We start from the raw sequence: 16,686 nt of genomic DNA, 5'->3' as shown, positions 1-16,686 counted from the left end.
TCTCTTTGGTGGTCTTGCTGGTTAGATATTTTCAGCTCTCTGCACCCCCACTTTCTTCCTCTGGCCAAGCATCTATCATTACAACGTTCACCATTCACTTGCACTAGCAAAACATGCTAGACTCTTATGCAACAACAGTTTAATGACAGAGCGATGATTAGATCGGTTCCCAGTGTGAAATTTAACCTTGACACGTTAAGTTGGAGGATTTGTTGAAAGTCTTAATGTCCTCTGCACACTTGGACACGAAGGGACACATCTATCAAGAGATGGTGAGAACCACCCTTCTCTATGGCTGCTAAAACATGGCTTATGAAAGTGGTGGATCTGCACAAACTGGACAACCACTGTTTTCACAACATTCTGTGTTGCCGCTTTGAAAATCATGTTCCGGTTTCTACTTTCCACCAAAGACTAACCCTACACTCTCTGCTGTCCATCCTTCAATGACAGCTCTGGTGGTTTGTTCATGCAGCTCGTTGACAAGAGAGAGCTCATTTACAAGGTCCTCTTTTCCCTCTTTCTGCCTGGCTAGCACAAACGTATTGGTAGGCAGATGAATACTTGGGCAACAACAATTAAAGATAATCTAGTGGTAGTATCGAGCCCACAAGTAGTTGATCTCTGGCAATGGAATCGAGAGTGATTATCTATATCTTGTGATCTGGTCCCAGATTGACAAAACTGGACTGTGATGGTTCAAGATACAATTTGTGTGCAAGGAATCTGATCAGGATGATCTATGATCATTATGGTTTAAGTCCGTGCTACAACAGAATTCTCCTTCCAAATAAAACCACAACTCCAATTCAAGATAACAAAAGTTTACTTTTTAGAAGTTACAATGGTACTTGTTTTTGGACAATAAATTTGCAAATGAGAGATTTTTGCTCAAGCAAATCAAAAAATGAATCAAAGGATCTTTCTCAGGGAGTCACACAAGCCCAACCGTCAGAACCCAGAAAACCAAACTCACCACGTGACATCCAGAGAGCAAATGGTTTCCCTTATCCATCTACTTAAATACAGGGTGTCTCAAAAGAATGTACTGTAATGATGTGTTTTGTGACGTTTGCAAATTCCTTGGTGCACGCTATCACTATGGTCTAGACAATAATGGCATCAAATTGAACATTTGCAAACATGATTCTTCAGTTGCATTTGTCTTTTTTTTTATTTTATTTTTTTTTTTTTTAGCTCATGTTCACCCTTAACAAGGCATATCGTCATTTGGACGTAAGGGGCTACTATTTGGGATCATGCCTAGGAAAAATTAACAAGATGTTGGTTTACGTTACATTTAAACTTCTGCATATCAGTACAGCCAGGAGAGGGGACTAGAGATTGGAGCTCAGATGAGCATTTGCCATGGAAATAACAATAAAACAAAGACAGGCTCACAGCGTCTCTTCTTTTTCTGGGAAGAGAAAAGGGTATCCCCCATTAAGATAGAGAATTGCAGAAGGAGCCCACCATTTTACCAGCGACCTTGGCAACAGATTTCATGTACGTGTTCCATTTCAGATCAGGAGTTAAAGGTCAATCCCAGAAGCTTGTCAAAACATGGAGCCTTCTCGAGACGAGAGCCATCCATTTCAATTGATGCCAGATGGGGATCAGAACGTTGATGATGTAAAGATAGAAGCTTCCTCCACTGTACCACGCGCTCAAGATCAGAGGAGAGAGAATCAAAGAGAACTTTGTCATTTACGGCCTTTGATGTGTTGCCATAGATGGTCGTATCATCAGCATAGATATCAACGAATGATTTCTATATGTGTTTTGGGAGATCATTGATGTAGATCAGGAAGTGAGCTGGGCTCAGGATGATCCCTTGATACTGTGAACTTCTGATTTCTGCCCATCAACCACTTCTCTTATGAGCCTTTCAGAGAGAAATGATTTAATAATTGAGAAAACATTTCCAGTTATACCGTAGCTGGAAATCTTGTGAAGTAGGCCTTTATACAATACCTTATCGAAGGCCTTTAATATGTCAAGAGCAATTGCCCTAGAAATGAAGCCTTTGTCGAGAGATTTGCTAATTCTATGAGATATAACCGTTAGCACATCAGCTGTAGATCTAGCAGAACGGAAACCATATTGCATGTCACTAAGGAGGTTATTTCTGCTGAAGTGGTTGACTACTTCTTTATTTAAACAGCAGCTTACTCATGATGCACAGGAGACTTATTGGTCAGAACTGAGAGGGAGATGATCTAACACCTGAATTTTTAAATATAGGGCATACTGATAAGGTTTTCCAGGGTGTTGGGAAGCAATTCTCCTTAAGGCAACACTTAAACAGTTTTGTAAGTATGAGGACAAGTTCTGGTTGAAGCTTTTTCAGCACTATAATTGGAATGGCGTCAGGGCCAGTTGCTTTACTGGAATCAAGGTTCTTGATTAGCTTAGGGACATCACACACAGATATTTGTATGTTGCATAGCGTGTTGTTTGTTATAGAAGGAAATATGAGGAGTTGATGGCCTTGGTTGCATCGTTTAGAATTAGTTGCAAAGTTCTTGGCAAATAGTTTGGCCTTGTCTGATGCTGATTAGATGACCTCAGGTCCATTGATGATGGTTGGGATAGAACGCATGCTTCTGTTTAGGATCCTGTTTGCTATTTGCCAAAACTGGTGGGAACCAAGCTGCTGCTCAGCTACTTTTGATTTAACAGACAGCATATAGCTCTCTTGCATTTTTTATTACTCTTTTACAGTGGTTGCTGGCAGTCCTGAAACAGCTTTAGTCTCAGTACATCTATTACGTTGGTAGCTATGGAAAAAGTGATTTCTGTTCGATAGCAGCAGCACATTCTGGGGAGAACCACGGCTGGCTGTTAGGTTTTTGTTGGAATTTTTTAGATGGTATGAATCGGTCTATACCTACAATTAACCATTCGGACAGTCCTGATATTATAGAGGACACATTCTTTTTAAACATGGAATGCAGAGGTAGATCAGATATAAATGTATGCAAGCTATCCCAGTCAGCCATAGAGTATCAATATACTGTACGGTGGAGAGGTTCATCTGAAGACTTATTACATTTCATTTTTATCGTAACTGATACAACCGAGTGGTCGGAAGATCTCAGAGGGGATAGAACGGAACATGAACATAGTTCAGGAGAAGTTGTGAGAAAAAGGTCTAGAAAACTTTTTTTCTTTTTTTTTTTTACATGGAGTTCACCACTTATCAAGGCCCAATGGCCACTCAGGGATAAGGGTTATTGTGTGTACAGTAATCAAAGGGATAGTGTAGCAATAGTATTGGAGAATTGGTAAGGTGTCATTACTTGGGGGGGGGGGGCGGTTCATCAGGAATTTGTTTGTGTTGGACTTGAAGACATCCAGGTTGAAGTCGGGAGGGAAACAGGCAAGCGGAACAGAGTTCTAAAGGCGTGCAGTTCTAAGAAAGAAGCTTTGTTCATGGTATCTACGTTTTGATTTAGGCACAGATAAAGAGTGGGGAAAATTATTGACGGTGGTTTCAGCTAGTTGGGTGTTTTTTGAGAAAGATTGGCGAGGGGGGGGGACGAGAGAATGGAGCTCAGACGAGCACCTGCCATGGAAATAACGATAGAACAATGATAGGCTCGCTACGTTTCTTCTGTGGGAAAGAGGTTGCAGGGTAGAGAAAAGGGCATCCCCACCAAGCCACGGAGTCTATTTTGTACTCCGTCAAGGCAGGATAGGCTGTTTTTTGCAGCCCCCGCCCAGATGTGGCAGCAGTACTCCATCTTTGGACGTACTTGGCTCTTATATAGATAGAGAATTGCATCATTAGTGAGATATCTTCTGGAGTGGTAGAAGGATCCCACCATTTTCCCAGCGACCTTGGCCACAGACTTGATGTATGTGTTCCATTTAAGATCAGGTGTAAAGGTCCAACCCAGGAGCTTATCAAATCCTGGGGCCTCCCTTAGACGAGAGCCATCCATTTCAATTGATGCCAGATGGGGATCAGAGCGTTTATGATGTAGAGGTAGGAGCTTGGTCTTAGATGCATTAAAGATAACCAGCCACTTCTTTCCCCACTGTACCACGTGCTCAAGATCAGAGGAGAGAGAATCAGAGAGATATGTTGCCATAGATGGTCGTGTCATCAGCATAGATGTCAACGAATGATTGTAGTATGTGTTTTGGGAGATCATTGATGTAGATCAGGAAGAGAGTTGGGCCCAGTATGGACCCCTGAGGGACTCCAGCATTAATACTGTGGGCTTTTGATTTCTTCCCATCAACAACTACTCTTATGAGCCTATCTGAGAGAAATGACTTAATGATAGAGAAAACATTTCCAGTTATACCGTAGCTGGAAATCTTGTGTAGTAGGCCTTTATGCCAAACCTTATCAAAGGCCTTTGATATGTCAAGAGCAATTGCCCTAGAAATGAAGCCTTTGTCGAGAGATTTGCTAATTCTATGAGATATAACCGTTAGCACATCTGCTGTAGATCTAGCAAAGCGGAAACCATATTGCGTGTCGCTAAGAAGGTTATTTCTGCTGAGGTGGTTGACTACTTCTCTATTTATTGTGGATTCCGGCAACTTACTCATGACACACAGAAGACTTATTGGTCTGTACTGAGAGGGGGCTGACTTATCACCTGAATTCTTAAATACAGGGCATACTGATGAGGTTTTCCAGGGTGTTGGAAAGCACTTCTCCTTAAGGCAACGCTTAAACAGTTTGGAAAGTATGGGGGCAAGTTCTGGTTGTAATTTTTTTAACACTATAATTGGAATACCGTCTGAACCAGTTGCTTTAATGGAGTCAAGGTTCTTGATTAGCTTGGTGACCTCACGCACAGATATTTGTATGTTGCATAGCGTGTTGTCTGTTATAGGAGGTAATATGGGGAGTTGATGGCCTTCGTCACACAGGGTAGAATTTGCCGCAAAGTTTTTGGCAAATAGTTTGGCCTTGTCGGATGCTGTCGAGATGACCTCTAGTCCATTGATAATGGTTGGGATAGAGCGCACGTTTCTGTTCAAGATCCTATTTGCTATTTGCCAGAACTGGTGGGAACCAAGCCGCTGCTCAGCTACTTTGGACTTAACGGATTGCGCATATAGTTCTCTTGCATTTTTTATTACTCTTTTACAGTGGTTGCTGGCGGTTCTGAAAGCAGCTTTAGTTTCAGTGCATCTATTACGTTGGTAGCTATGGAAAAAGTGATTTCTGTGTGCGATGGCAGCAGCACATTCTGGGGAGAACCATGGCTGGCTGTTAGGTTTTTGCTGGAATTTTTTGGATGGTATGAATTGGCCTATGCCTACAAGTAACCATTCGGTCAGATCTGATACTATAGAGGACACATCCTTTTTAAACATGGAATGGAGAGGGAGATCAGATATGAATGTACGGAAGCTATCCCAGTTCGCCATAGAGTATCGGTATACAGTACGGTGGAGAGGTACGTCTGTAGATTTATTATATTTAATTTTTATCGTAACTGATACGACACAGTGGTCGGAGGATACCAGAGGAGATAGAACGGAACCTGAGCATAGCTCAGGGGAAGTGGATAGAAAAAGGTCTAGGAGGCTTGCGAACTGACCGGTACTATCGGGCACACGGGTGGGCTCGCGGACAATCTGAGTGAGGTCATAGGCAATGGCAAAATCATGACAGAACCTCCCCTCCTCATCAGTCTTATTTGAGTGGGTCAGCCATTCCACATTATGGACATTGAAGTCACCGCAAATGTGAATGTTAGCCGAGGGATGAGCAGACAGGATGTGGTCAATTTTTTCTGATATACTCGTAAAGACAGTAACTCTACTGTTGTGGGGGCGATAGAGGGCAAATATAAATGCGGTGGTGTAAGCAAGAGCAACCCGGAAGCCCATATAAGGTAGATTAGGGTCTTCTCTAGAGATATCCCTGCCACAGCTTGAATACTGACTGGTACTATCGGGCACACGGGTGTGGGTCGTGAACAATCTGAGTGAGGTTATAAGCAATGGAGAAATCATGACAGAACCCCCCCCTCATCATCTGTCTTGTTTGAGTGGGTCAGCCATTCCACATTGTGGACATTGAAGTCACCACAGATGTGAATGTTAGCCAAAGAATGAGCAGACAGGATGTGGCCAATTTTTTCAGATATACTCTTAAAGATAGTAACTCTGCTGTTGTGAGGGCGATAGAGGGCAAATATAAATGCAGTGGTGTAAGCAAGTGCAACCCGGAAGCACGTATAAGGTAAATTAGGGTCTTCTCTGGAGATATCCCTATCACACAGAAAGCCATCTTTAACGTAAGCACATATTCCATGCCCATGGCAATCTTGGGAGTCAGATTTACATGTTTAGTTAGAGTATCCTTTAATTATGAACTCATCTAGGGAAGTGGTCGGCCCAATGACAGTTTCGCTTAGGAACAATATGTCTGGTTTCATCTCCTGCAATCGAGTTTCAACCTCTGGAAGGTTGAAACGTAGACCCCTGATGTTCGAGAAGGAGACATGGTAGTAGGGGTCTACGTTGGAGGATGGAGTTCTAGGTTTATTTGTGTTTTTTTTTTTTTAGATATTTCATGATGAGGTTTTGGGATTTGTAGAACAGGTCGACAAACTTTGTTAGAGCAGGATAGAGAGAGTAAGAGAGAAAAAGACAGGAAATTTTTTTTTATTTTTTGTAGCGCATGATAAGGTAAAGCCGTAACAATTACCCACTAGTATGGCATCGAGAGGCCCCACCAGAAACTACTGCATGGTCCAGAATCCATTCACCAAATGGCAATACAGCAGCCCCAGTACTTTGCACCTGGTGATAGGACAGCCTCCTTAGTGGTTAATCCAAGGTTCAGGTTCCTGACTCAGGCGGATAACGTCAGCCCAGATGAAATGTTTACCTCCAGCACCCTTACTAGTGACATGGCCAAAAGGATAGACATAGAAACAGAAAATTTCCGACATCTCAGGTTACTGTTCACACAAGTACTACCGACCTGGAAAGCAGCTTTTTCTTCACCCTTTATCAAAAAAATGACTCATTGGAAATGAAGACTGAGGGACAAATAAGAAGCGAGAGTTACTGGAACTGCCGATACCACATACACAGTGAAAAAACAAAAAAAAATGAAAAGGTTAAAAATAAAAAGTTAAAAAAAAAAAAAATTAGGTACAAGGGACTTATTAATGTCTACTTAATATAAGTCCATTGCTCCATTTCCAATTTAGGATGATATTTGAAAACAGTCTCCCCTCTCCCATATTAATGCGTAGATTTGTAATGTGATACACAGAGGAATTACATATCAAATATGATTAATAATAATAAAAACACTTACCTTAATATAAGTCGACATTTCCTCCTTGTATGTTGCTGGGACAAGAAGAATTAACCCTGAAATGGCTTCGTTCACATCATTTAAACTCGTAAATCGTATTATATCAACGAGTTCTAAGAATTATATAGATAAAAGCAGGAGGGGGGGGGCTAACTAGTCCCAGCATGCATTTTTTTTTTCTTTTCTGGTCCCAAAGTTTCTGAATGATATTTATACTTAAGGAATTACGTGCAGATACAATAATACTGAAATGAATACATTAAATAATAAAGATGAAGCATAGTGAGTTTCGGTGACTCTGCTCTGTTTGCCCACTGAATCCATGCTGTTAAAGAGATTGACCCTTGACTTGGGGTTGAGATCACCCAGACTTTGTCAACATCCAGGGCCTTTGCCAAAGTAATCGCCAAGTACCAACTGGTCAACTGAGACCCTAGAATGTACAGATTTTGTGACGTCATCCACTGGAGATCATTGTTAGAGTAAAGGATGCAATACAGCAGAGTGAGTCTTAAGATGAGATTCTGTATTTGAAAGATTAGAACTTAACTAAGACATGGACACTAGTGGTGGGACCCCAATGACACACACACACACACAAAAGTGCCCATTATAATGAGTCAAATATAATGTATACATCACAGTTTGTATTTTTACTGTGTGAATCTGCTTATGTTTGTATTTGAACACAGCTTGTAAACCAGTGCACATGCTCTCGGCGATTACCAATACGAGAGAGAAACTGGCCAGAATAGAAAATGAAGTAGAAGAAAATTACAGCATGAACATTGAAGGACAAGTCTATGGTAACTCATTTATCTATTACACTAGAAAAAATGCGAGCATGAAAAGTAATATGGTTAAGCTTAAACATGGAAAAGAAAAGGACAAGATATTCTTAGTAAAAAATATAATAAATTTATAACTTAAAATATTGCAGCATTAAGAATTGATTATATAATGTTAAATTGAATTTTAAAAAAATTCTTAATGTTGCAATATTTTAAGTTATGAATTTATTATATTTTTTACTAGAATATCTTGTCTTTTTCTGTTCCATGTTTAAGCTTAACCATATTACTTTTCATGCTCGCATTTTTCTATTGTAATCCATGATTTTTCCAGGCTTCCAGTAAATTCACTTGTTCTTTGTTTATTTTCAGTCTTATTTTTTTGCCCCTATAAACATAAGATATACATATGTAAATAAAACAATATATGGTACTCGTCTGCTTTCATTCTCTCTGTTTCACTTGTTATTTCTCTTTTTGCGAGAGTGGTGAATTAGTAGCAACACTAGTTGCTGAAGCAACGTGGTTGCTATGGAAATCAGTCAGAAAAAACGTTGCCCACCACTTTTTTTTTTTTGCTCAACACACACATCCAAACACCCGGACAACGCCGGGCACCCAGGCTAGTCTTAAATAAAACCATGGTACAATTGCAGGATTTTATATTTGTTTGAATAAAATTCACACTAAAACTAACTGACCGACCATTAACAATTTTGGCGCACAGCTACTATGCGCAGGGGGAACGTCTAAATATGATCTATAATTACTTTACCTTAGTATCATGAGAAAAAGGTGGAAGCCCTTCTTAAAAATTTAGAATAATATTTACCATATTATCTAATTGCTTCATTTACAAATAAATACTTTCTTTGTTTATTTTTATGGCCCAGGGCAACGCTGGGTAGCCCTGCAAGTTACAAGTAAAAGCAATATGTAAATACATTCATTATAGTTACTTACTCTTATGCAAATACTAAGAAAATTTTTGCACGTAATTGCACAAGTATTCTTCTTTGTACTTGCTATAAAGCAATAGAAGCACGATAAAGTGGAAATGACATACCCAGGTACTGTACCAACATCACACAATTATACTGGGTGACCCCCCCCCCCAAAAAAAAACAAAAGCTAAATGAAGGCCATCTAGAACATATGCTGTAGAACGGAGAAAAAAAGGCCAAAGACCCTTTTATGTGATGTTTGAATATAATAAACTAGTTATGACCAAAGTTTCATTCAGACAAAACACTAAGAAACGGGGCCTAATTAGAGTTGGTGCCCGTTTTTTTGGGTCACCCTGTACACCTCTCCTCAACCAGAAGGTGTGGAGACAAAATAAGCCAACACACAAGAGGTGCTGCATTTTAGCCCCGAGTATTTTCCTGTGAGTGTGTCTCATGCAGTTAGCTATAAAATTAACGCCTTCTTAAAGCAAGAAAACAAGGTGTGGGGTGGTAGACTGAGAGACAAAAGGTTATCGCCATCATAATTGCCAAGTCAGATCCTTGAACGGTGTGATTGGAGTAAGAAAGGAAAATGCTGTCATCGCAGATATAAAATAGTTTTTGGTGCTTATTGACGGAAATACACAGGTGAAATACGACAGTTCAAAATAAATTAAGAGGAAAACTCTTTTGTTAATCTGGCAAAAATGGATATCTACACCAAAAATCATGGAAAATTAATGAGAATTTTAATTGAAAGATGAAGGTAATCCACTATTTTAATTTTTTTTTTTTTTTACTCATGTTCACCTTTCACAAGGCATATCACCACTTGGACGAAGGGGTTACTATTTGGGACCATGCCTAGGAAAGATTAAGATGTTGGTTTACGTTACATTTAAACTTCTGCATATCAATACAGCCAAGGAAGCAGGTAGCAGGAAGGGAATTCCAAAATCTAGCTGTTCGAGGGAAAAAACTATTAGAGTAGAAAGCTTTCTGGCATTTAGGGACCTCACCAGTGAAGGGGTGAGATTTTGTTGCTAAGCGGGTTTGTCAGGATATGTATGTCAAGGGGGGTACAAGTGCAATGAGTTCATCAAAGCACATTTCATTAAAATATTTGTAAAATAGGCACAGAAATGCAACATTGTGGCAATAGGAAAGGAGATGGAGCTTAATTGACAAAGTGGAGATTGAAAACTCTTTTTTGGACCTTATCCAAGAGGGAATGCACCAGCCCAGATGTGGCAGCAATATTCATGCATGGGTGAATGGTGGCCTTGTCGAGATACAGGATACTCTCAGGTGTGAGTAGTCTTCTAGCTCAATTCAGGGAACCTACCTTCTTTGCAGCAGCCTTCGCAATGTCCTCAATGTATTTGTTTCAATTCATATTGCCAGTGAATGTTAAGCCGAGGAGTTTGAAGGAAGTATTTGTATTTAAACTTTCAACCCACAATACTGCATAGCATCTTCATATTAGAAAAAGGGAAGTAATTTTCTAGGGTGTGCTGGCTTAAAGATGAATAATTGTGCAACATATAAGAAATTAATTTTATTATTACAATTCTATTAGATAATTTTCCATAATTTTTTGTGTAGATATCTAATTTTTCTTGATAGTTAAGTATATAAAAGAGTTTGTCAGGAGGAGGTAAATACCGGTTCCTTGATTGACCTTCATACAGTATCTATTTCCATCTTTACTTTAACCACTTTTTACAGCAAGTATAAAGAAAAATACTTATAAAATTTTGTGGGAAAAAATTTTTTCAATAAGCACCCAAATTTTTTTTTATTCTTCACTTTCAAGTGGCAATAAAAAGAGACATTTTGTTTTGGATGAAATAATGAAATAAAAATAAAAATTCAAAAAACATGGAAAAATGATTCAATTAGTTTTATTTTTTAAGAAGAAAAACAAACAAAAAACATGAGATTTTTTTTTTCTCCAATTATTCTTGTTGAACTTTGACTTTTTTTTTTTAAAATCTGGACACACATCAAAATACCCCAATAACAAAAGATTAAGTCATTTTAAAATTGTGACCTGAATTGAATAAATTTTTTTTGCTTTTCTAAATGAATACACATTGATGATTTATTTTAAAAAGCAAAAAAATAATTCTATTTGAAATTAAAAATTCATATTTGTTTACATTTTAGGATCAGTTTTGATTTTAGCCATTATATATTTTTATTATATTTCATTTTACATTATTTTAAATTTATATTTTTCAAAAAATATTTCAAGAATGTGGGATAAGAATTGTCAAATATTTCACAACAAAACAATGAGAATAAAAATAGGGTGTATATAGTTTGATTTTATTTTGAAAAACATTTTTTTTAATGGGTGAATATATATGAATAGTTGCTTAATTATTTCATTGACAAACACAAAATACTTAATTGTTCAAAGAAAAAGATAATTTTTTATATTCTGAAAATAGAATATTCACAATTTAAATAAATGTTTAAAACTGAAATTTATTTCTGATAGTATATTATGTATGTTGCAATTTTTTGTTGTTGATGCTCGTTTGCATGGTTAATATTGCGTTAGTCAAAACGTTTGTTTTTTTTAAATATCTTTTTGGCCTACTAAATGATTATTTCATATTCCTATTCTTAGTATTTAGTGTAGTATGTTGACATTATTGTGTAATAAACCTCTGAACAGAGCAGTTTTAACAATTTTGCTTGGATTTGAAATGAAAGATGAAGCAGAGTACTACCAACATCCAATGTTTTTTTTTTTTTACTACAAAAAAGGAAAAAAAAACCTGCATAAAAGATGTGTCATGTGTATGAGGAGAATGCTGTTAGAGAATGGATGAGCTGGAAATTGTTTGCTCGATTCCGAAAAAAAAACAAAAAAATTGAGATGCTTCTCACTTAGGCTGGCCAATAATGATCAACAGTGACAAAGTGAAATCTGTAGTTGAACAAGATTGTCATTTGACAACCAGACAAATCACAGACATTCTCAAGATTTCCAAATTGAGTGTGACGAACAACTGCATCAACTTAAAAAAACTAACATACTTTTTGGCAAACCCAATATAAATAAACAATTAATTTGGTCCACAAGGCTGAGAATTATATTTTCACTTACCGATGGGTTTATAAATCCTTTATACATCTGTCCCATTATAAACCCAGCTTCCTCATTGTCTATAGATAAAACATATGAATGCCGATGTTGGTTTTTAAAAAAGAATTATATAAAAAGGGAGGCAATCACATAAAACATCAGAGTTACAGTTCACTTGTGTACGTGTGAGAGAGAGATATATGGATTATTTGTCTCGTTATAGTTAGTTATATTGTACGCAACCACCCTTACTTTCTCTGGGACTCTTCAGGGAAATGCCAAGTTCGCTTTTGCTTGCTTAACTTATCTATCTGGCCAAAAGAAATTAAAAAAAAACCTTCTGGTCAGAAATCTGATAGTTTCATCAACTTCTGTTTTGAGATCATTTCTAACCATTCCATCCTCTCCTCACAGTCTAACAGAATATGCAAAGAAAACCATAAACATGTATGAGTTTCATTTTTCATTTTGCATTTTTCTTTGTTTATTCTCAGTCCTGTGGACTGAATTAACTATTTATTGACTCACATGATCTGCACAAACATAAAAAAAGCAGTGCCATGATATAATTTAAATGCATTCAATAATTCAAATGCATTTTTTTTTTTATTAAAGGGATTTTGTTACAAAAAATAAACACATACACATACTTTCAGAATGAGGAGCAAAACCAAAGTCGATAGAATAGTTATTTTTACTTAAAATTTTTTTTTTTTCATAAAGTTTTCACAATTATTTAAATTATCTTGCAGCATGTTTCAATCTGGTGCCATGAAGGCACAAATTTATGAAAACTCAGTATTTTTGACTTTCATAAATTAATACAATTTAAATTCTTAGATATCATAATCATATTTAGTTTAGTACGCTAGCATGCATGTAGACAGCTTCAAGAAATTGACTTCCAAAGTAATTTATCTCTGGCCAGATCTTTACTTATCCATCAAGCCCATTTTTTTTTTTTATCACTTTCTCCCATGTTTTCCCGAGCCTGAACCTGTGAACTGACCCTACTGTCTCAACTGTTCTACATCTACAAAAACATGAACTTCCATCCATTCTTTCAACATGATCATATCACCAAAATCTCATCTTCTTATACTGACCAGATTTAATTTCTCTGAAGACATCAGAACTACGCCCACCGTTAAGACTCACATTGCACATCTATCATATCATTCTCATGTCATTTCTCTTCATGCAACGCATATCCTCAACCTTCACCAGCTAGGTTTCACTTCCATCCATCTTACTGAGTACACATGCTTGATAGATGCTTCTTTTGGTCAACAATAGCAATGCTCTGCTGGTTAGTAATGACAAGTTTGCTGAATTACTCCATCCACTTCTGACTCTTGCAATCTCATGAGCACCTGCTTTTCTTTATGCTTCAATGGTATCACCAAGGTTACAAAACTTCTCAGCAATCTCAGTAGCTTCATCATCCAGCTAAACATAACCACAGATAAACATAACAAATGAAAAACGCAGAGGTTTAACAAAAAGGCAAAACTGAAGCAAATTAAGATATATAATAGTTGAGTGAAGTATGCAGTTCCATCTTTTTATTAATGCAATATATATACGTTTTTTTTTTTAATACTCTTATTACATTATGGCTAAATACAGACCAATTAACATGATGATTAAAGAAAATAAAAATGAAAACAAAGGCTAGCTGACCAGGTTTCGTTTCTTACTCAAAATCAAAGAAACTTACGATAAAAAAAAAAAAAAGTCATGAATATGGCGACAGAGAAAAAAAAACAAAAGAACAAAAAACGAAAAATTACCTAGAAATCAAATTAAGTCCTAAGACTTTGCTTGCAAAGAGATGTTCTCAAGGACTTAATTAAAATAGTTTCTAGAATTTTTAGATGAAAGGGTGAGTGCAACTTACTCAAGATTGTAAACATGTCAGCACTGAAATTCGTGGCACACACATGGTTATTTATAAGGTCTTATTATATTATATTCTTATATAAGACAGTGTGGTCTGATGAAGGAGGATATTCCAGAAATATATCATACAGAATTTCTATCAGACCAAAGTGACACAAGTAAAACTATAATGTAATAAGAGTATAACAAAAACAACAACAAAAAAAAACACACACACACACACACATATATATTGTATTATAAAAGGTGAACCTGCACGATTCATTCCACCATTATATATCTTAATTTTCTTCAGTTTGTGTCTATTCATTACAACTCTATATTGTAATGTCTTTTGTAAATTATCTTTATATATACACACTAAACAATGCTTCAAGCAAACTCTGCCTCATCCGCCATACTCTCCAGACCTCTCACATTTCAACTACCACTTTTTCAAGCATCTTAACTTTCTGTGTGAGAAATGCTTAAAAAACCTAAGCGATATCAATAATGCCTTCAGAAACTTCATCGCCACCAGAACACAAGTTTTTACGTTATGGCATAAATACACTTGTTTTGCGTTGGCAAAAATGTGTTGATTCTGATGGTGCTTATTTCAATCAATAAATTTTTGTTTGAATCGAGATATATTCATCTGAATTTAAAAGTTAAAAACTGCAAGAACTTTTTTGTCAACCTGATATTTATTCCAAATTGTACTGTTTTATATATTATTTTAATTGGAATTCATTATTGAGATGAGTATTATTTATATTAATTTATTTATTGCGGACTATTATTCTCATCTTTATTAGTTGTTGTTTCACAACGTTTCAACCAACTATTCCTCTGGCCTTCGTCAGGTGGTACTGTTTTAGTTAGTAGGATGTCATAATTTGATTTTGGAACAATTAATTTTAAAATGTGTAAAGTTGGAATTGTTAACAAGCAAGATCAAGTTAATCACCAATCATTACCTTTGCAGATGATCTCATTTTTTTAATGTGTGAAAGGTGAAAACGTGTACGAACATGAAATGCTTTAGCATACTATTATAGAAATTGGTCAAGTCACTTTGCAAACTTTAATAAACTAGCTGTCCCGACCTGGTATCGCCTAGAACCCAACTAATGAAAGATTTTTGAATTAATAATGCATTGCATAAAAACAAGTTTTCGTTTTCTAATTTGAGTTTGTTATTTGAAAAGCTTTAATAAATAAAAGCTGATCTATAAAAAGAATTGCACAGTTGATTGACAAAACCCTGGAGATGGGAGACTTTTTCTGATACTTTGTTGATATTTTGAACACAAGTAGTGGATGGCAACTATATACAACTAAAAGAGTAAAAGCGCAATGAGCAATGTTTTCTGAGTTGTTGCCCCCGATAACATCACAAGCAAGGTAAGTTATATGGCAGGTGTATCAGGTGTATACTAGGCCTTCACTCAGTGTTCTTTCGCTCAACTGAAGCACAATGATTAGATGGATCTGTAATATGAAATGTGACTAAACACGGAGAATTTGTTGAAAGAATTACATTTGCCCAGAATAGAGATTATTATAAAGATGAATCAAGTGGAACATTAATCCTTCTTGATTTTGAATCGCTAGAAGGTTTGCCGGTCATGGAAAATATGATTAAATAAGACTGTACAGAATGGAATTAAGTACAGTTGACCCATTGAACCATAAAAAGTGAAGAGTGAGCTTGCATACTATCAGAAATATCTGGACAAGCGAAAAGTAACATAAAATGAAGAACGAGAGAATCGAATTTTGTTTAAAAAAATAATTTACTCAAATGATACAGCAACATCACGTTCTAACACTAGTTCTCATTAGATCGCCGAAATTAAGTGATGTTAACCTCGGCCAAGATGGGTAACCATTTGAAAGTACTAGGTGCTGTATATAACCGGGATACATGCAAGCTGTGTATTTCCTATAGACTTTCAATTTCAGTGGAAGTTGGAATGTTCAATGTTGGGCAAATACCACAAAAAGTGAAATTACTGCTTATTCGATTTGATACTTAAATGAAACCAAATTAATAATAAAAAAGAATGCTTGCTCAATGTTTTATTAGAATAAGTAAATATTTGTATAACAATAAAATATTACACATTTTTAAGTCAATACAAACCTTATCGCTGTTATATTAAATCAGGTTAAAATAGCATAAAAATACAAGTTTAATATTAAATTGGTTAAAAAAATACATGTTTAATATTAAATTGATTAAAAAAATTTTACTGACGTATTAAAGAAATCTTGTTCTGTAAATTGAAATTTTACGAAATCATTTTTGTCTGTTTATAAGATAGCAAAAGAAAACACTAACATTTTAGAAAAAAAAAATTATAGAATCAATATTTTTGAAGGTTGAAAAACAAATGCATGCAAAAACTAACTATTGTCTATTTCCCATAAATAAAACTTACTTATTTATATATAATCTTGAGTCATAGTTGAGACTTCTTGAGGATTGTGGAATTTGACTGACTTGAAACTAACGCTATCACATTATTTTGAGTTAATCTTCTGTAACATCATTATATATAAATATATTCTTTAAAATTTTTTTTTAATAAATATATTATTAAAAAAATTTTTTTAATAAATATATTATTTAGAAATCTTTTTAAATAAATATAT

Source organism: Euprymna scolopes, chromosome 27, assembly GCF_053919585.1.
Source record: "Euprymna scolopes isolate OS-2025 chromosome 27, ASM5391958v1, whole genome shotgun sequence".
NCBI lineage: Eukaryota > Metazoa > Mollusca > Cephalopoda > Sepiida > Sepiolidae > Euprymna > Euprymna scolopes.
Note: the sequence above shows the minus strand (reverse complement) of the source record.